Here is a 268-nt window from a genome sequence, read left to right as displayed (position 1 = left end):
TGACGGAGGTGCGATTCCAATCGCACCCGGTGAATCCGGCGTGACTACTGAAGTTGTAAACCGCGGAACGAAAGAATCCACATTCATTCGCCCAGCAGTTTTTTGACCGTCCACACTCTTCTGTACGGTTGCAGACGAAACATGATATGAGACAATCAGAGCAGCGTTGCGACCCGTGCGGTGGCATCAGTCGAGTGAGACCCTGGGACTCAGTGTATCCAATGTATATAGCAGAGAGCGTCTGGACGTGACGGAGTGGCAGGGAGAC

The sequence above is a fragment of the Cystoisospora suis genome (genome assembly GCF_002600585.1).
Source record: "Cystoisospora suis strain Wien I chromosome Unknown contig_3084, whole genome shotgun sequence".
Taxonomy (NCBI): Eukaryota; Apicomplexa; class Conoidasida; order Eucoccidiorida; family Sarcocystidae; genus Cystoisospora; species Cystoisospora suis.
Note: the sequence above shows the minus strand (reverse complement) of the source record.